Source organism: Rhinatrema bivittatum, chromosome 2 (genome assembly GCF_901001135.1).
Source record: "Rhinatrema bivittatum chromosome 2, aRhiBiv1.1, whole genome shotgun sequence".
Classification (NCBI taxonomy): Eukaryota; Metazoa; Chordata; class Amphibia; order Gymnophiona; family Rhinatrematidae; genus Rhinatrema; species Rhinatrema bivittatum.
The window spans coordinates 710,224,510-710,245,552 of record NC_042616.1 but is presented as its reverse complement, the minus strand read 5'-3'; the positions used below and the strand labels follow the sequence as shown (position 1 = coordinate 710,245,552).

The 21,043-nt window shown below is 42.2% G+C and overlaps 1 protein-coding gene across 1 annotated transcript in view; it reads right to left on the bottom strand.

Annotated features, from left to right (window-relative positions):
• The window catches only part of LOC115085562 (probable G-protein coupled receptor tkr-1), a 47,529-nt gene that overhangs the window by 16,934 nt on the left and 9,552 nt on the right, over positions 1-21,043 (bottom strand). Inside the window, exon 2 of the mRNA XM_029591739.1 lies at positions 10,217-10,333. The gene's annotated coding sequence lies outside the window, so the exon portion shown is untranslated. The remainder of the gene's footprint in view (positions 1-10,216; positions 10,334-21,043) is intronic.

Here is a 21,043-nt window from a genome sequence, read left to right as displayed (position 1 = left end):
GAAACGGTTCAGAAGGTTTTATTTCTGTGACTCAGACCTCAGCGCGCACCGCACATCGGAAGCACCTCTTAGCTGAACAACCCAATCGGTAAGCACAAACCGAATACTGCGACATACCATTCTGGAGCTCGGACGCGAGTGGGAATCCAGGTGGACCCCGAAATCGGACGAAGAAGAATGCCGTCGCGATAAGTGTTGAATAAGTGTTGAGCCCTCGCACCACGGAATTCGTACGTGGAGCCACCCCCGAAGGGTAAGTTGCCAAGGGTAACTACATTTTGTTTGAGTCGGTAGGTTTGCAGTACCATTGTCTGCAAGGTATCCACTCTTATCCCTGCTTATTGTCGTCTTCTATGGAGAGGCACAGCACACCGGAAACGCAATTCATCGAGCCCACACCTATAGAGAGGCAAGAATCGCAGTACGGTGAAAACTACAATCGGGTAAGATTGAATCACTCTTTCTCATAAGGGAGTGGCTACACGAAATTCATTATTATGTCGAAGTTTTGGTCTGCGATGTTAAGAGGTCCCAAGATAGCGGTAGAGGTTTGCCCGTCATGCCCTTTAAACCGAGTCATCTCTCTGCATAAGCCTAATGAGAAGTTGATTCGCAAATGCCACTCTAAGTGGGCAGCGTGGGCAGCAAAGGATAGTTCCCTTGAATGGCCAGCAGGGGGCTCCTTTGACCCAACCCAAGCTCATGCAGTAATAGCTCTTTGAAAACAGGTATAGCAAGTCCAGTGCAAAAGACAAAAAGAAGCTAGCAAATCATACACAAGTGTCCAGATGGTTCGCTATGACACGAGCATATTTAGAAGCTATTCATTTTGATAGAGAAGTGTCACCACCCCCATATGATTCACTATATGCTCGAGATTGTTTAGTGCATGAGGAAACAGTGACTGCAGTGGGTAATTCGCATTCAGATCCTGCTGCACCTCCAGAAAGGGAAAGAGAACCCTAAGTAAGCCCCACAGTTCACACAAGCACGCCCCTACTCAGTACAGTTGAGATTGAAGGTGTCCTTTTTGAAGAAGCTGTTCCTGTAATTGAGGAGTACAGCATGTGACTAGAAAGCCCAGTAATTGCAGATTTGCACAACCCAGCAGACACAGAATTGACCGCTGGAACGCCAGTAGATTCTGCACTGAGTGTCGTCCCTGTGCCAGAAAATCCGCCACCTCCCTCACCTCATCCACCGTCTCCTCCCTCACCTCTTCCTTTGCCCCCTCCTTCACCTCCTCCTTCACCGCCTCCTCCAGCACTGTCACCGCCTCCTGAGCTTCCTGAACTGTCACCAGCACCTGAACCTCCTGACCTGTCACCCAATCCTTGCCTCCAATCCATGCCTATTTTGATTGAAAGTAGTGAAGACACGGAGAGCAGTGAGGAAGTTGAAATAGTCGCTGTAACTTCAACTGCCGCTGGTCCCCCAGCAGCCAAAATTGCCAAATTAGATTGTGCATTTTTTTTATGTCACCATTTGGGTTGACTCATTTCATGGATGGACACTTGCCTTAAGCCCACAAATGAGAGTCTGTCCTCTAGAGGGATCCCTGACCGCAATTGAACTGAACACCGCCCGGTGTGCCATAAGCAGTACCAATGCCCCCAGGTCCTCCAAGAAATTAGGATATATGACCTTGAGCCAGGTAGCTTCACTCCTGATATCGCAGTGGTGTTACAAACAAAAACAGTGCCAACGTGAGACAATACAATGGTCTGTTGCTAACCAGACTAAACCAAGTAATGAAGCAGGCAGAGCACACCTGGAAGGAATGCTTATCATTTGCCTTGATATTCCGTTACAGGAAGCCTGCGTTCTTAGAGCGCATTTTCCCAGAGGAAGTGGGTCCACACATATAAGAGAAAGATCCAGTGTATGTAGGGCCTTATGTTGCCACTTTAGTGAAGCTTGGACAGGACACTGTGAATTCAATGTGAAATGGAAAGTTAAATAGGACCACATTTAGGATGACCTAGTTACTCTGAGCCTTATTTTCATAGCTATTGCTTGCATTGCCAGTGCACAGATTTTGCATTTTTACTGCAGTATTCGTTTTAGGACAAAGTAAGCTAAGATAGAATTTGTTTACATAAGACTGGCAAGGATTTACTAGTCTTATCGCTTCAAGTTATCATTTTCTAGTTATGTTATCATTTGCGGGTATATTTTTAGTATAAGGATTATTAGTATAAGTAAGTTAATTCTTAAACGGTACCGTATAGTCTTAGGTTTTAAGTTAAGCTTTTAAGTTTTAAGTGTAAGTTTTCCCTTCCAATCTCTGTATCTGTTATATCTTTAATACATTTCTATTAAGGTGATCACCAAGCGCATGCGATATTTTTCTCTTACAACATATTATTTCCTTTCTGAATTATCTGCCCCTACTGTGCGTTGCAGATTTTTACTGTGGTTAACAGAGGAATCAAGGGGGAACGGGATAGATCTCCGCCAATACAAATCCCCTATGCCCTCAACTTTCGATGCTGAACTTTTATTACATTACTATCTTCAAACTTCTTTAATACTGAACTGAGGTTACTGACAAGGACATTTACTTCTGAGCTACTGAATTATGAATCTGAGAGGAGAATTATGAATCTGAAAGGACATTTTAACCAAAGAGTTAAACTGTATCTTAGAGAAAAAAAAGGGGAAGTAAGGGTTGCTTTAGTGTCTGATAAACGGCAGAGCACTGCGTATGGAGAAGTATTTCTGTCAGTTCAGTGCTGTGCGGCGAACGGAAGGAAAAAAAAAGGAGAAAAGAGTTACTTTTGTTTAAACGTAGCATATTTAAGTTCTAATTATTCTAATTATTTGATATTCAAGTTCTAATTATTCTAATTATTTGGTATGACACATTGAATGTAAGCTCAGATTATTATTGATTGAATTTATTTAATATTATTGGTTGAATTTATTTTTCCAGGTTAAATCTATATGCACAATATTTGTATTTTAATAATTCAGTTGTATACTAGTTTTTACTTTTCAGGTCTTCAGTCTTCCTGTCTTAAAGGAACTTCGGTTTTATTTTCCTTTTTCTACCCTTTTAAACAGAATTCTGAACTTTTATTTTTTCAAACATTTTTCAAACACATTTTTGATCTTTGCTCTAATTTTCTTTTGATACATTTTTGATACGAATTTTGAGCTCAAATTATGTTATCTGTTGTCTGTCTAATGTTAAGAGGACAATGAATATATATTTGTAGGATGGATGAATATGTGTCAGTCTAGTGAAAACATATGTTTAATGTAATGTCTGAAATACTTGTTGTTTGTGGTTTAGCCTACTGCAAATGACTTTTCCTTTAAATGATTAATTTGATTTTATACTATTTTACCATATTAGGTATCCGAAACCATAAAAGAAACACATATCCCAATTAGGCCGCGATGAATGAAAAATTGATACACCTTACTGAAAGCTTGAAAACGACATTTATGGAACTTACTCCATTCTTCCCATCCCTTCTCCAGAAGTTTCGCCCTAATCACAGAATTCGTCCTCCACCCATCATTGAAACTTTATTAATCTTGCTTGATTATATTTTGCCTTTATGTTTGCTGTACTTTACCTTAATGCAGTTCTCATGATTGTGTGAATCATATTGCCCTGATCAGATCCATTCCCAATTGTCAGCTCTTTACACAAAGATCAACTGTCATGAATTACACCACACTGTGCTTTATCAAATGTCAATGATAATCGATTGCCATACACACCTAGCCCATATGCCATTCTGCAAATGCCATGATTTGGACATCTACATACATCTACATACACCTACATGCAACATACTACATTAACTCAAGATACAAGAATTTTGATACTATTCCTAGTTCTCTTATACCCATTATATGATTAATTGAGATGCTCATTTATCCCTAGGTCCCATAGAGGACTGGTTTGAATTACTATCATATGATTTCATTAATGCTTTCCACGTTATATTCATCCCCAGTTACTTCAACCTGCCTTTCTTAGTCCAGACTTGTTCAGATGCCTGCGAGCCAGCGGCAGACCGGTGCAGTGTGCTGCAGCATAGTTTGTCAGTCCAGCCTTCACACCGTACTTAGGCAGCTCATGTGAATAGGCTGCATAGACAAGCATGTCCCCTTCAATTCGGGCATAGCTAGTAATTCTAAAGGTTTAATGTAGTCCCAATTGTTTATACAGTTATTCCCGGTTACAAGTTAAAGACAGAATTATGACATTCATTTGATTTCCCAATTCTTAAACACCACATAGTTAGCATTTGTAGATACCATTGCATTAGTTACAGAGATCCCTTATCCCTTTGGAATGGATGTCTCCTTCAAAATCCTACTACTAATTTAGATTTAAAGCATTTGTTTGTATTCTCATAACGTTCATATGCATTGGCCTTCTGTTATGTTTTTGCCTACCATGCATTTGCCTTTGTTTCCGCTGCTTTGGAAGTACCATTGCTTCTGCTATGCCTAAAATGCCAGGATTCAATATTATGGTTAATTCTTCAGCTGAAGTACAAGATCAAGTCACCACAATTCGACAACACAATGATGAACATAATTGATTCTCCTCCTGAACCTGATGCGTAAGAAATCTCTTAAAGGACAAGGTTGTATTTTCATAGAATTTGGTTTAATTGATGGGAAACACAGTTAAAATTGGCTTACATTTCTAAGTGAGTGCAATGGTTGATTGTGAGAGTGAATGAAGTTTGCTATTTTAATGGCCTGAGACATCATCTTACATCACCGTGGGAACAGCCAACGATAGAGGTTCGGTGCCATGAACTTCTATACCATATTAAAAGAAAGCCTTTCATTCACATGCAGCAGTATTGGAAATAAATGTTACCTCCTCAGGCTGTTATGCTTAACGATGACGGGTAAGCGCCAGGTAGCCAATCATTAGGATGGTGTGCCCTGGGCAACCTAAGACAGTGGCATTAACCCTGAGTAGAATGATTGAAGCAATAATCAATCATTGAGAGGAGTAATTGGAAATATAGGTCACTTGTATGCTGCTAATAAGAACACACTACCTAATGAGTCAACAGATACTTGGATTAACTGGAAGAAGATGCCGGAACAGTACCTGAATGAAGAGTGAATGTGAGATTGAATGAAAATAAAGCAAAATAAAGAATGTGTGAATGATTGAGAGATATGTAAGAAGAATGTTTCAGCAACATAAAGAATATGGAAGCCATTTTTAACAGTCCAAAAAGAGGGTAACACAAAATTGATGCTATGATCATTTCAATCCAGGAAATACAATCTCAGCCTTTCATTTGTGAAGGGTTTTCAGGACCGCCTTTCAAACCCTTCAAGGGGGGAATGTATATGGATGGACAGTATATTGTATTTCCTGAACTTATTGGCAACCTATTCCGCTACCATGTGCTTTGGCAAGCTATTCATTTACCATGTGCTTTGGCAAGTCCAGCACCAGGAAGAAGCCGACTCCCCAGAGACAGTACCTGATTGGACTAAAAGCAACGATTCCCATTGGTCACCGGAAGTAGAAAACACACCCAGGATGCGTGTCAGAACATTCCTATTAGACATTGTAAAACGTTTAAAAGTCACGGACACACAGCTCCTCTCTGAGAAGCAGCACTGAAAACCCCGTTGTAACTTCTTTGCTTCTCCGTGAAACAACAACTTCCTCAATTTCTTGTTCCGCTTTTCTTTGTCTCTGTCTTTCTCTTAAATAAACTTGCTTTTTAGATCAAACAGCTGCCTGAAGTTGCCTTCCTGAGTCCCGCTTACAAACAACATTCAGGTACTGTAGGTATTTCCCTGTCTCCAGAGGTCTTACAGTCTAAGTTTGTACCTGAGGCAATGGAGGGTAAAGTAACTTGCGCAAGGTCATAAGGAGCGACAGTGGGACTTGAACACTGGTCTCCTGGTTCTTAGCCCACTGCTCTAACCACTAGGCTACTCCTCCACTCTCATGCCTTCTGGTGGTCCAGAAGCTAAACTTGAAATATAGAGTGCGGGCTGCACTGGGATTTAGGATGGTCCAATTACCACATCACTCCATGGTGGTGGAATTGGTCATGAAATGTGCTAAGAATACTTGTGATCAATCTATTACACCACTAGGGAATGACCTGAAGGTGTTGAATCGTTTGGGAAGAATGTCTTCCAGGGTTTCATACTGAGTGCCCAGATTACTGCTAACCAGTTCTACATTGTGAAGTATTTGCACAGATATTTCCAGAAGCTGAAACCCTTGATGGAATCGTCAGAACTGGAACAGGAAGACTCATCCATAAAATGTTTTTGATACTGCAGCTAGGACTTCAGCAGCTTCCAAGGGGCCTGAAGGCTTGCATTGTTGCAGTCCAGTGGTCTTCCAAGGAAAAGTGCATATATATCTTGCTGATGTACTCTGAACAGGGGAAAACCTGTTCGGTGACAAAGTTCAAGAGTCGGTGGCTTTTCCTAAGGAGCATCAGTCAACCCTACAATCATTTTCAGCTGCGGCAGGGGACTAACCAGCCACTTCCAGACACCAGAACTTCTTTTACAAGCATCCATTCTTCCAGAGATAACCAATCATTTTCAGCATTACTGAGCTCCTCCCATTCTTCAGTAACAATAGCTACCCCCTCTAACTCAACAGAGGAAAAGGCATCAGAGGAAGATGTCAACAGACCCAGTCTAAGCCAGGTACCAATTTTTGACAACTTTGAGGCCCACCTTCTCTGATGGGGGAAGAGTTCAGTTCTTCCTTTTGGAATAGGTCCAGATCATCAAGAACTGATGGATCCTGAAAATTGTGGAACATGGCTACTGTTTATGCCTCTATTGCACTTTTCTGATTCAACATATTTTGGTCTTCAACTTTGATCCTTTTCAATCTGCTCAACTGCAACTGGAGGTGGAGTAATCTCTCCTTCAGAAGATAGTGAAACTGGCACCTTTCCAGGGATGGGCAAGGGATTCTATTCCCGGTATTTTCAAACCCCCAGGAATTCAGGAGGAATGAGGCATGAAGTCTGAACAAGCTTCTGGTTCAGGAGAACTGCAGGATGAAGTTGCTCCAGACAATACTTCCTTTCATTCAACCAAGTGATTGGTTATATGCTCTGGATTTGAAAGACACTTATGCATATATTCTCTTTCATCTCACCCATTGGAAATTTCTCAGGTTCATGGTGAAGGATGCACATTTCTAATACAAAGTGTATCCATTTGGCCTCTCGGTGGACCAAAGGGTATTCATGTAGATATTCAGCGCCAGTTAGCTGAATAAGTTTTGACTTATCCAACTAAATAGCAGCAACTGAATATCTGTCTGGGATCAGCAGCTGCCACTTAGCTGGTGAACTACTTATCCGGCTAAGTAGTTAGCTGAATAAGTGTTGGGTGGAATGGGGGTGCAAAAGGGAGGATATGTTCTCCGGCTAATACTAGTCAGGCCATAGACGTATCCTAAAGCTAGCCAGTTAGGCTTATCATCTAACCTTTAAATAGCTGGGTATACTCAGCAGTGTGGCTGTGCCACTGAATATCCTGGCTAAGTTAGCTGGATGGGTTTATCCAGCTTATTATCTAAGCCACAAAGCAGCTGAATATGGACCTTAAATTGCCTTGTGGTAGTGGCAACATGCTTTATCGGCAGGGAGTCTGTGTATTCCCCTACCTAGATAATTAGTTGGTGATGAGTCCGCCTCCAGCAGGGACTTTGGAGTCCCTCAAAAGTCCGACTCTTCCAGACTCTGGGCTTCCTGGTCAACTTTGCCAAGTCAAACCTGGTTCCATCTCAAATAATTTAATTCATAGAAGCCTGGATAGATTCACTTCAGGAAAAATATTTCTCCCGTCGAACAATCCGCATTGCTGATAGACCTAGTTAAGGGCTTTCCTTCAACAAGACTGAGCATGAGCAAGACTGGTCCTACTTCTTATCCATTATATGAATGCATGTGGTATCTCTGATTTCTCTGCTCATGTGGTGTGTTCAGCAGGGTTTCCGAAGCCAATGGGATCAGCTTTATCAACCATTATCACACCAAATCTCTGTGACCTCTGGGATGAGTAAGTGGTGAATAAATCCAGAGTCCCACTGCATCAAGTGACTCTCTCTATCGATGCCTCCATCAAGGAGAGGGAAGCTGTATATTGGATCCCCAGTGCAGAGTCATCTACAAATTAACTACATGAAGTTATGAGCCATTTGCTATGCTTTGAGAGCTTTCTCTCACCTCTGCTTGGGAATTTTAATGCAGACAGACAACCAAGTGGCCATATGGGAGGTATGGGGATTTATGCTCTGCCAAGAGGCCATCTGAATTGTGTGATCACGTGTTGTACAAAACAACGGCTATCTCCAGGCAACCTATCTTCTGATAATCCGTTGGTGGTCCGCCTCAGCACAATGGTCTGTGGATCAAAGAGTGGTGGTGACTTCTTCAGTCACTGAGGGAAAGCAGGTAATCAAACTGTTTGCCTCAGAAGTCAAGTGTTGCGCTCGTCGGTCGCAGATGGCTTCGACCTTTGCTGCTCACCTCAATTTTCCCAGTAGCTCCAATTCTGGCTAAGATGGCCACCTCTGCCTCTGCATGCTGATCTCCCTGGCATTCCCAGGACGGCATGGGCGATCCCCATCGCCATCTTGAATCTGGTGAGACCTAGGGCATGCACGCACATGCCTGTCTCCTTCATGTGCACGTCATGGCGGGAACCTCGGGGACGTCCCCTCCGCATGACATCACTGCCTACGTGTATTTAAGCCTACAGGACTTTCCTACCTATGAGTTAGCAAGGATTCCATCTTGCTCAATTCCTTCCTCTGAGATGCCTTGCCTCGCTGTTCCTATGTTCTAGACTGAGTGACTCAGGTACCCGCTCCTCGGGGTCCTTGCTGCACTCAGGGCTATCCGATCCTTGGAGAGTCTTATCTGCCTATCTCACCTTCTCCAGCTAAGTGAGTTCTCTTGCTGCTTCCGCGGACGACCCTTCACTGTTCCTGCTCGGGTCTCCACTGCTGCTACAAAAAATTCTCTACTTCAACATCTCGGAGTGAGTACAATTTCTGCTCTTCATTACTGCTTCCATCTTGCTGTGTGGATCCTTGGGTTACCCCGCTCTGTGGACCACTACCAGATCCACGCTGTCTTGGGCAGGTTGCCAACAACTATCCGGCCTACCACACACTGCGGACCACTACCGGAGCTACTTTGCACAAAGCCTACCAAGAAGCAAGTATGCCCCGGGTTACCCCGCTCTGTGGACCACTACCGGAGAATCCATCCCAGGTCTTCCTACTCCAGGACTGAGTTTGCAAAACCGCTCCTCAGGTTTCTCTTTGCTGTATAATAAATATTCTCTGACTCCTGTGTCCATCACTGCTGAGACCCCGCCTGTCATGGAGAGTTCCCATAGGGCTCCTCCCTGTGGGTGGAGTCAGCTCTCTCCATGATCCAAGGGCCCACAAACCAAGTTCAAACATAACATCAAGTAGCTACACATCAGTTCCTGATGCTTTTCTGCTAAGCTGGAATATTGGTCTACTCTAGTCATACCCATTGATTCCTCTAATTGCCAGGAATGTGCAGAAGATCCAGCGAGACAAGGTGAGGATAATTCTCACTGTACTAGTCTGGCCATGGCAAGTATGGTTTCCATATCTCATCAGTCTATTAGTTCATTCTATGTTTCAGTTGAGGATATCTCTGACTTTTATTATACAGAAAGATGGCAGCTTATCATCAGTTTTTTTTGCAATAGGGTAGTTCCTTCCCAAAATGGTCTTTGCATTCCAATTAATCAAGTTAGTATGCTACCTTTGTTCTTTCCAAGACCACTAGTACACAAAGGAGAATGGGCTTTTCATTCCTTGGACTATAAGAGTCCTGGCCTATTACCAAAAGAAGACTCAACCTCACCGTCAAGCTTCTCAATTATTTTCATCCTTTGATCCCAGTAGATTGGGAAGAGCAGTTGTCAAACAAACTCTGTCTAATTGACTTAGAGGACTATATAGCACACTGTTGTGGTTTGACTGGCTTACAGATTATAGACTTTGTCAAGTCTCATCAAGTGAGAGCCATGATGACTTCAGTGGCTCATCTCAGGGCCACTTCTATTGAAGACATTTGCAAAGCTGCTACTTGGTCACCTGTGCACACCTTTTCATTCCACCACTGAGGAGACAGTAACTGTAAATGGGGTACCCAAAGTAAAAACGAAAAATATGGATTACCTGATTCAGAGACTGGTATGAGTGGAGCAGCGTCAGGCAACCACTTTGTTCCTGACACTATGAATTCATCGCAAGCAAGGATCCCAGTGCTAGCAAAGCTCCTGACAGTTGTAGAATCTGGAGAGAGAGAATCCAGACTGTTGTTACAGCAGAATTGCTGATGTAGAGCTTGGCTCCTCAGACCTTCAAAAAGTGTAAAAACACTGAAAAATGAGAGAGAACAGTTGTAACATAGGCAGAGTGTGAATGTGAGTATTATTAAGGTTATGCTCAGTCAAGGTAAGGACCAAAACAGAATAATTTAAAGATTACCGTAAGTTACTGCTGCTCCACGATATTAGAGCAGCGTTTTATCAGGGTGTGGCTGGCATGTGAACTCTCGCACTTTGAATGTCTGCACACTGAGTGAAGCTCATATGACTGCATATTACCAAGGAGGGAGGAGGATAGAACTCCGATTCAGAGTACCCTAAATAGAAAGAGCTGACTTTACTACAGTGCAGCTTCGAGTACAACCTACCAACAAAGTGTCATTTGACCACCCCACCTCCAGAATACAATACCCTATGACTGAGTAGCAGCTCACAGGGGAAAAGAGAAGACACTGACTTTATCAAGATATCTAATCAGTCTGACAGGGCCAACAGTAACATAATTGCCAAAAGAAAGAAAGAAGATAATTTGCAGCAATAAACAGTTCTTCAGGAAAAGAGAGAGAGAATGAATGAAACAGTGAACTGTTCTTTCTCAGAGAAGTAGGGCTGGACAAATTATCTTTTCTTTAGTTAGAGAAAATACAGTTACATTAAAGACATCATGGATGCATACACTGAGGTAACACTGCTAATATAGGTTGTGGAAGATCCACAAACTCTATGTCAGGAAATTAGTTTGTTTTATTTGGTTTAAGAAAGAGTAAGTTAGTAGGTTAAAGAAGAAGAGAAGAAGATCTTGAACTCCTGCCGCTGAGAGCAAGAGAGAGAGGAAAACCAGACAGATAAGTATATACACTTCACCACAAATAGCTAGGCCTGAGCTTTAATAGCTAAGGATATTAATGTAGTAAGAAAGAACAGACAGAGCAAAGAGAGAGAAAAATAAACAGAAATTACATTCTTACTGGAGTCAAGCTCCAATTCTTAAAGAAGAGCATTATTAGTTAAAAAGTCTGTTACTTTATCTGTTAAAGTATACAGATGTAAATACTTATCTGATAGCATCCTTTTGGTTATTCCATAGAGAAATCTGTATTAATCTGTGAATTCTGTTTAGAAGTTACGGTGGTTACTACCCCAAACCAAATTATTACCCCAAACCAAATCTGTGAATTCTGTTTAGAGGTTACGGTGGTTACTACCCCAAACCAAATACTTCACTTTCAATGCATATCCAAGCAGCTCTCTACTTCAGTGGCAGGGGGGAATGAAGAAAAGAGGATTTGTATTCAAACAACCAACAAGGACTAAGTTGCACAGGCTGGAAAAACAAATAAGCGTGGGGGTAGCTTGCTTGTTACAGCGGTTACTACCCTGAACCAGACAAGTCTGATACTTCACTTTGAATACATATACAGTGCAGCTCACTGCTTCAATGACAGGGGGAATGAAGAAAAGATGATTTATATTCAGACAACAACCAACAAGGACTAAATTGCAAACAAATAAGCGTGGGAGTATCTTGCTTATTGCGGCAGTTACTACTCCTAACCAATTAGGCTTGACACTTCACATTGATGCAGCTCCAGCACTGCTCTCTACATCAATTGGCGGGGGTGGAAGGAAATTAGAACCAAAATGTTACCAAAAAGGGCCCTGACCTCACCGGTCAGAGTAACAGATAAGTATGAGAAAAATAAGTATGAAAGCTTGCTTGGCAGACTGGATGGGCTATTTGGTCTTCTTCTGCCGCCATTTCTATGTTTCTATGTAAGTAGAAGTACCAGTACCTGTATAAGGAAAGAAAATAGAATAGTAAACATTTGAGTAAGGAAAAAAAGGGTTTATTCACACTGAGAAAGTACTTTTGTGTACTTTTAATTTTAAAAAAATTGTTTATTCAATATTGCAGAGAACATTGCATTTCCCATGTTTGTTGTCCTTGCCTCCCCTCCCTATCTTGCGAGAAATTACTGGGTGGGTTGTGGATCCTTGTCCCTTTGGGAGATCTGATTGGGAGGAGGGCACTAAACTGCACCCCTGTGGACAACATCTGAGAGCTTGCTGCCCTGGTCATCACAATCGCACTTTCATAACATCAACCTCAGCCACGACACCAGTCTTAACCCTACAGGGTGGCGGTTTACATTACTTTTGAGAAGCAGTTGTGTGAAGCTTGTTCACCCTGTAGTCAACTCTCCACTGCTGGGGCGTGGTTGCCTTTAAATAAGTGCTTCCTCAATGCAACCCACAGGTTAGGACACCCGATGCATAATGGCTAATTAATGTCTGCCGATAGAGAAAGCTTACTTGTGAACAAGGATCTCTGTAGACCGTAGGATGAATTAGCTGCTGGGATGTGACTAAAGGAGGACCACGCCAGATAGCTGTGGTCAGTCCCTTAAGGGGTTAAAGGGGCACTTAGAGAAGATAAGGCCATCGCGGAAAGATTAAATGATTGCTTCGATGTTTACTGAAGAGGATATTGGGGAGGTACCCATACCGGAGAAGGTTTTCATGGGTAATGATTCAGATGGACTGAACCAAATCACGGTGAACCTAGAAGATATGGTAGGCCTGATTGACAAACTGAAGAGTAGTAAATCACCTGAACTGGATGGTATACACCCCAGAGTTCTGAAGGAACTGAAAAATGAAATTTCAGACCTATTAGTAAAAATTTGTAACCTATCATTAAAATCATCCATTGTACCTGAAGACTGGAGGATAGCTAATGTAACCCCAATATTTAAAAAGGGCTCCAGGGGCGATCCGGGAAACTACAGACCGGTTAGTCTGACTTCAGTGCCAGGAAAAATAGTGGAAAGTTTTCTAAATATCAAAATCACAGAACATATAGAAAGACATGGTTTAATGGAGCAAAGTCAGCATGTCTTTACCCAAGGCAAGTCTTGACTCACAAATCTGCTTCACTTTCTTGAAGGCGTTAATAAACATGTGGATAAAGGTAAACCGGTAGATGTAGAGTACTTGGATTTTCAGAAGGCGTTTGACAAAGTTCCTCATGAGAGGCTTCTAGGAAAAGTAAAAAGTCATGGGATAGGTGGCAATGTCCTTTCGTGGAATACAAACTGGCTAAAACAGAGAGTAGGTTTAAATGGACAATTTTCTCAGTGGAAGGGAGTGGGCAATGGAGTGCCTCAGGGATCTCTATGGGATCCTTACTTTTCAATATATTTATAAATGATCTGGAAAGAAATATGACGAATGAGGTAATCATATTTGCAGATGATACAAAATTGTTCAGAGTAGTTAAATCACAAGCAGATTGTGATTAATTGCAGGAAGACCTTGTGAGACTGGAAAATTGGGCATCCAAATGGCAGATGAAATTTAATGTGGATAAGTGCAAGGTGATGCATATAGGGAAAAAAAGCCCATGCTATAGTTACACAACGTTAGGTTTCATGTTAGGTGCTACCACCCAAGAAAGAGATCTAGGCGTCATAGAAACATAGAAATGACGGCAGAAGACCAAATGACCCATCCAGTCTGCCCAGCAAGCTATGCACATTTTGTTTCTCATACTTATCTGTTACTCTTGGCTCTTAGTAACCTTTTGGTTCTATTTCCCTTCCACCCCCACCATTAATGCAGAGAGCAGTGTTGGAACTGCATCTATGTGAAATATTTAGTCATAGTGGATAACACATTGAAATCATCGGTTCAGTGTGCTGCGGCAGTCAAAAAAGCAAACAGAATGTTGGGACTTATTAGGGAATGATGAATAAAACGGAAAATGTCATAATGCCTCTGTATCGCTCCATGGTGAGACCGCACCTTGAATACTGTGTACAGTTCTGGTCTCCGCATCTCAAAAGAGATATAGTTGCGATGGAGAAAGTACAGAGAAGGGCGACCAAAATGATAAAGGGAATGGAACAGCTCCCCTATGAGGAAAGGCTGAAGAGGTTAGGGCTGTTCAGCTTGGAGAAGAGTCGGCTGAGAGGGATGTGATAGAGGTGTTTAAAATTATGAGAGGTCTAGAACGGGTAGATGTGAATCGGTTATTTACTCTTTCAGATAATAGAAAGACTAGGGGGCACTCCATGAAGTTAGCATGTGGCACATTTAAAACTAATCAGAGAAAGTTCTTTTTCACTCAAAGCACAATTAAACTCTGGAATTTGTTGCCAGAGGATGTGGTTAGTGCAGTTAGTATAGCCATGTTTAAAAAAGGATTGGATGAGTTCTTGGAGAAGTCCATTACCTGCTATTAATTAAGTTGACTTAGAAAATAGCCACTGCTATTACTAGCAACAGTAGCATGGAATAGACTTAGTTTTTGGGTACTTGCCAGGTTCTTATGGCCTGGATTGGCCACTGTTGGAAACAGGATGCTGGGCTTGATGGACCCTTGGTCTGACTCAGTATGGCATGTTCTTATGTTCTTAACATCTCCCCGACCCCCTGGAGAATCAAATGCCTTGCAAAAGCTTAAGCTCTGGAATATACTGTGGGGTTCACGAGACAGAAACTAGTGCGTGTGCAGAAATTCCCGCACATGCTTAGTAATATCTTTACTGAGCTCTGAGAGCAAGATCTGTGGTCTGCACCATCAGATGAAGTCACCCATGCTAATTCATCCTGCCTTCTGCGGAGAACCCTGTTTATAGGTAAGCAAACCTGCTATTCAAGGCAAGCAGAACCAAGAGAAACAAAAATGAGTATTACAATTCCAGTGCTGAGAATGGCCTCAATATATTTCAGAAAACAGGTTTATTCCCAACATATGATAAGGTTGGACAATTTATTTATTTTATTTATTTATTTTAGTTTTTTCTATACCGGCATTCGTGAGAGTATCACATCATGCCGGTTTACAATAAACAGGGAGAGTGAAAAAAGTTACAGTAAAAGAAATAAATAACAGATGCTGAACGAAAACAATTTCAGTTACAATAAAACAGGGAGAAGTACAACTAGGAGCAGAGAAAATTGATAGGAAATTAACAGAATATATTAACCAAAATTTAATAGAGTGCATTTACAGAGTTTATGGTATTTACTACAACATGTCGTTGCCATTTTGAAGTTTTTGCGTAAGGGTAGTGTCTGGGAGTTATAGTTTTCTGCGTAAGGGTAGTGATTGGAAGTTGGTTGGAGGTGAATTATGATTTATTCGGAGTCAGGGAAGGCTTTTTTAAATAGCCATGTTTTGAGTCTTTTCCTGAATGTTGGGAGGCAGGGTTCCTGCCGCAGCTCCGGTGGGATGGAGTTCCAAAGAGGAGGTCCTGCTGTGGAGAATGCTCTGTCTCTGAAGGTTATATGATGGGAGGTTTTGGAGTGAGGTACCTGTAGAGATTCCTTATAGTACTCTCTTATGGGTCTGGAGGATGTATGTTTCTTGAAAGGGATTTGAAGGTTGAGCGGAGCGTATTGTTGGATAGCTTTGTATATTGTGGTGATGGACTTATATAAGATTCTATAATGAATCGGCAGCCAGTGTAGGTCTTTGAGGATTGGGGAAATATGATCTCTTCTCCGTGTATTTGTCAATATCCTGGCTGCCGTGTTTTGAACCATCTGATCAGGTTTAGTGTGCGAGGATGGGAGACCTAATAATAAAGAATTGCAATAGTCTAACTTGGAGAAGATTATTGCTTGTAAGATTGTTCTGTAGTCCTGATTGTGGAACAGTGGTTTTATTCTTTTTAGGACATGCAGTTTATGAAAGCAGTCCTTGGTGGTTTGGTTTATAAAAGCTTTTAGGTTTAGCCGATTATCAATGATCGTTCCTAGGTCTCTTACTTGGGCTGTTTGTAAGTTTGCTGAAGGATTAGTGGTGCTGCTGCTGTTCTCCGTGGATATGAGGAGTTCTGTTTTTGACGAATTTAGGATTAAATTCAGACTAGAGAGGAGGGAGTTGATTTCTCGAAGGCATGTTTCCCATAGGTCTAGGGTTTTTTTGATGGATTCTTTGACGGGGATCACAATCTGGACATCGTCCGCGTGTAAATAGTATTTTAAGTTCAGTTTGGTTAGTAACTGGCAGAGAGGGAGAAGGTAAATGTTAAAGAGTGTGGGTGAGAGGGGTGAGCCTTGCGGGACTCCTAGAGATGAAGGGTAGCACTTGGATTCTTTGTTGTATATTTTGACCTTGTATCCTCTATTTCTCAAAAATGTATTGAACCATGCTAATGCTGTGCCTGTTATGCCGATGTTCGATAGCTGGTATAGGAGCATAGTGTGGTTAACAGTGTCAAAAGCGGCAGAGAGGTCCAAAAGGATCAATAAATAGGACTGACCTTTGTCGAGGCCCATGATGAGATAATCTGTCAAGGAGATAAGAAGTGATTCGGTACTTAATGATTTCCTGAAGCCATATTGAGATGGGAAAAGAATTATGTGATCCTCAAGGTAGTCTGATAATTTAGTGTTAACTAGTTTTTCCATGACCTTGGCTATGAAAGGGAGGTTGGAGATTGGGCGAAAGTTGGTGGGGTCTTTTGGATCTAGGTTTGGTTTTTTCAGGAGCGGTTTGATGGAAGCCATTTTAAGGTCATCTGGGTAGATTCCTTGGGATAACGAGCAGTTGATAATGTCTGCTAGAGCATTGGAGATGGTGTCTGGAATAAGAAGAAGTAGTTTGGACGGGATATGGTCGAAAGGGTGAGACGAGGGTTTCTTTTTTTTCAGTACTCTTAGGATCTCTGAAGTTGAGATAGGTTCAAAAGAGTTGAGAGAGATGTTTTTGTTGGGGTGGAGATAGGTACTGGAAGGCGAAGAGGTATTGGGTGTCAAATTTGTTAGAAGGTTAGTGATTTTGTTGCTGAAGAAGAGGGCCAGCTCCTCTGCTTTTTCTTGAGCTTGGTTGAACGGTATGTCCGGTATGTCAGTAATATCATATTTAAACAGACAAGGAGACGCTAAGAGCAAATCTGTAACACAGGTCTCCACAATCAGTGTGCAGAAAGTCATGTTATATCTTTAAAGGCAGCCTGTGTTCCAGGAAGGAGATTGACTGCAGATTGACTGACTCAGGTGCAAATTTCCCAAGGGGAATAGGAGCGCCACACAGAAGTGTTCAATCAATTAATCATAAGATGAGGGACTCCTCAGACAGAACCCTTTGCTTCCAGACTGTACAGATTCCCAGCATATGTTTTTAGATCCCACAATTTGGATATAGAAACAAGTGTATAGGTTGCTAGGAACAAATTCAGAGTATTTTCCCTTTCTTCGTGTTGTAGGTAATCCAGAATTCATGCCAAGTGTTTCACGACCACTATTTAAATTTAAGTGTGCAGCTCAAAAACTGCTCCAAAAGTAGATCTTTAACATTATGTAGAAGAAATTATAATTATATTTGGAGTGTTTAGGACTAAATGTGATCACCTTAATAACCTTGTCATTGCACATCCTCAGATTTGTGGCAACATATATTCCTTAATGGTCTTTTATATGCCATCTAATAATTTCATCATTTAAAATATGTCTACATAGATATCTCTTTCTGTACTTTATCAGTTACTGGAAAATACTTGCTTTTTACGGCCTATAGATACCTGGCAGAAAAAAGAGCAATCAATTTCAAAATGTTTGGCTTCTAGAGAAAAAAAAATTAGAGGATAACTTTCAAACAGACGTGCGTGCGCTTATATTCGTGTGCATATGGATGTGCAAAAATCTCCTGTATTTTATAACCCTTGCGTACATGATATACAAAGGCTATAAAATGCACATCAACTCATTCTGCAACATGTGCACATGTAAAAAAAACATGAGAATACATATTGCACTTATTTGGATAAGTTCTGATTTATGTGGCTAAGTAGCTGCACTTACCCATATAAGTCTTCAAATGCCGTTTATCCAGCTGCCAGATATCTATATGTCTAAAAAGAGCTACTTATTATAGATGTGCATTCATTTTAAACGCAAAAGATAATGGCAACAAAATTGTCTATTCCATCTCTTTTGGAGAGCACCATGAAACGAAAAAAAAAACCCAACGAAATTTTGTAAAAATTAGTATTTCGTGTTAGTGGCACTTACGCGACTTAGTGTGCACTAACCGGATGTTAGTGCGCACTAAGGGGTAGATTTTCAAAGCAGCGCGCGCACATCCATGTGCACTTGATTCCCGGCACGCACATATGGACGCGCCAATTTTGTAATATGTGCGCACCGGCATGTGCATATTATAAAATTGGATGGCCACATGAACATGCGTGCTGGATTTTAAAAACCACGCGTGCATGTGCGGGCGGTGCACGCAGGGAGGGACACATTTTGTAAAATATGCACGTAACGCAATTGGGCCTTCCCCAGTTCCCTACCCCCTACCTACACTTTCACCCTCATCCCCTTTCCTCCCAACTCCCTAAACCTAACCTACCTTTCCCTACATTTTTTATTTTATTACTTACTGCTCCTCCGGAGCAGAAGCAAATTACACGCGCCAGCTGACTGCCGGCACACGCTTCCCCGGAACAGCAGCTAATGGCTGCTGTCCCAGCAGGCCTCTGACCCGCCCCTTCCTGCCGAGACCCCACCCCCTTGCCCGCCCCTTTTTCAGGGCCTGGCACTTATGCACATACCATGGTTTATGTGCGTGTCCAGACCCATTATAAAATGTGTGCTGTGCGCGCAAGGCCCTGGCCACACACATAAACCACAGTTTTTACATGTGTAGGCCTTTGGAAATTTGGCCTTAACTGAAAATGTTAGCAATCAGTTAAAAAGTGTCAATTGGGGGAGCAGTTTGTTAGCTAGAGTTATGGTTGTGCATTTCCAGAGTTACTTGTTTGCGTTGCCAAACAAGTTGCAAGATGGTATTTGTGGGGGGATGGCCAGTGTCTGGTAACAAATGTAAACAATTGATATAATAAATATTTAATACCATCAAGTTCTAGTCAGCAAATGCAAAAAGCATGTAATGCAAATGCATATTTTGAATTTGCCAATCCCTTTTTATTTTAGGAAAGGGGTCCTTGCATTTTGGAACATGCATATTTTTAATTTCCCTGTTGTCTGTCTTTGTGTTTGGGTGGGGGGAGTGGTAACTGGTGAGAGAGGGGAAATGACTGGGGTGAATATATGGGGTGGTGGGTGGGAGAGAGTCTGATTGGGGTGGTGACTGGTGAGAGAGAGACTGCTTAGGGTAGTGACTGGTGAGAGACAGCCTGTTGTATATGGGGTGGAACTAGTTAGAGGGGAAGTGACTGAGGTGACATGTGGGAAAGAGGCAGCCTAGTATATGTGTGTGGGGGACGACGACTGGGGTAACTGTGTAGGGGGGGGGGTGACAGGTTACCCTCCACATCCACCAGGCTGCCTCTCTCTCTCCAGTCACCACCCCAACCAGCCTCTCTCCCACCTGTCACCCCATACATTCACCCAAGTCACTTCCCCTCTCACCAGTCACCCCCCACCCCCCCCCCCCCCCCCACCCAAACACACCTTCTCACACCAGGGGAATTCAAAGTATGCATATCCCAAAATGCCAGGGCCCTTTCTTAAAATACAAAAGGACTGGTGAATTCTAAATATGCATTTGCATTACATGCTTTTGCTGACTAGAACTTGATATAAAAATACATCACTTGTTTGTTTTCACTTGTTAGCCCCACAAACACCACCTTGCAATAATAGCAACACAAACAAGTACCGGTAACTAAGGAGGCAGCCAATGGAATGCAGATCCATACCTCTAGCTGTCAAATTCCTCCCAAATTGGCACTTATTTATTTATTTTATTTCTTTATTTAAAGACTTTTATATACCGGTATTAGTGGGGGACATCATACCGGTTTACATTCCAACATTTAAGCTTGGAAAGTACATATTAACAGGGAGATGTAACTGGGACGGGGATACAAGATGCAATATGGAAATATAGATTAAAAAACAAAAACAACAAGAAACCTTACCTGATTGGTAACATTTTTAGTTAGTGCGCACTAACTCCAAAATTAGGGAAACCCAAAATAAACACCCCACAAACTGTTTTAAAAACGAAATCGAACAGATAACGGAATCGAAAATGACACGAAAAGAAAATCAATGCACATCTAGTTATACGGCTATTCCCTGAATGCACTAAGCCATGATGTTTTATCACAATAGGGCTCCCACTGTCACGGGGGTGTTGCCGTGATATTGGGGCCCCTCCTCTGAAAAAACATTGCAGCTACATGGCGCTTTCTTTTACCTCATGACCAAACACTGTGGCACAAAAGAATGTGGCAAGCGGCCCTTTAACATAATGGCAGCCCCAACCTTACGGGACTACCATTGCCTTAAAGGCCTGCTGGCCCGAAAAATAGAAGTCACAGCAAACGGGGTGGTTGAGTGGGGGTCATTGCTGACCCCTATCTCGACCCGGGGCTGCCAGTTGAGGTGGCTCTGACACCCCTAAAGATAAAAAAATAAAAAATGTAGGCACACGGCAATGCCCCCCCCCCCCCCCCCCCCACCACCACCACCAGAGCTTAACACATAAAAATAGCATCCCGGGTACCTTTCCCCTTCCTTGTCTCCCAAATCCAATAAAAGAAATGAGGGGCCGGCCCCACCCCATCCTAAATCCCACCAATAAAATAAAGGCTCCAGCTCCCCCACCTCCAAGTGAAACTGACTCCCCTCCCCCCACACCCTCAAGTGATACCGATGGCTCTCCCAATATAGATCCCCTTCCAACATCCCC